Here is a 1,052-nt window from a genome sequence, read left to right on the forward strand (position 1 = left end):
CATTCGAAGTGCTCTAGACCAAAGCAGGGACTTATGTGGCACTCCTGTTGCAGCGGGCACCCCCGCACGCCCTGTGGTGCCCTAAGCCGCTGTGGGCCACGCCATAACGGCTTCTTGTGAGATCACCCAGTATAGCACCATTCTCGTGGGCCCACAACAAGCCAACCAGTATCCCGAGAGGGCCATCCAACTTGCCCTCCAAATAACACAATACTGGTTGACTAGGGAAAGAGTGAAGCCACAGGGGATAAAGTGGTAGGCCAATTCCATAGTGAAATTAGCTGCAGGCAGTTTGAAGCAGCATTCCTACGAGTTGTCCAGAAGGAGCCAATGACACTTCAAATATTCTCCTCCTCCAGTATAATTCAAATTAACTTCATTAATAAACCCTATAATTGTGAGGATCACCTGTGGCCATTGCAAGGACTTATCGAACCCCACCAAGAAGTAGAGTGCCACAGGAGGGATGGTTGGTGTCAGAATAGGTTAAAGAGGGAGGAGAGTAGAGGGACATCTGACCACTCTGCTTTGTGGCAATCTGTCTTGGGAGCCGGAGGAGGTTCTTCACACACACTCTTGTCATACTAAAATGGAGTATGATCCCCCCACCATTGATCAAAGAACTCTAATCCTGTGTATATACTCAATAGAAACGCATGCATACACGTACCCAAAGACACTTATTGGAATGTTTACTGGATTATTGGAATGTTTACTGGACAACGGCATCCTTTGCATAAGACCTGAATAACTGTCATTATTAAATATTTTGACCAGAGTCTATAGATGAATCCTGATCAAAAGGGGTAACAATGTAGAACAAAATTTAATATTCTCATAGCATCCAGACTTGTTAGAGGATGAACCCCTGAAAACTACTGGCCTGAGATAATCTTTATATGCTAAACTAAAAATACTGCCTGAAGTCTTTTCTTTAAAAATTATTTTATTGAGGGCTCGTACATTTCTTATCACAGTCCATACATACATCCATTGAGTCAAGCACCTATGTACACCTGTTGCCCTCATCAATCTCAAAACATTTGCCCTCT

The sequence above is a fragment of the Echinops telfairi genome, unplaced genomic scaffold (genome assembly GCF_000313985.2).
Source record: "Echinops telfairi isolate 266 unplaced genomic scaffold, ASM31398v2 ScPeMD7_443;HRSCAF=831, whole genome shotgun sequence".
In the NCBI taxonomy this organism is placed as follows: domain Eukaryota; kingdom Metazoa; phylum Chordata; class Mammalia; order Afrosoricida; family Tenrecidae; genus Echinops; species Echinops telfairi.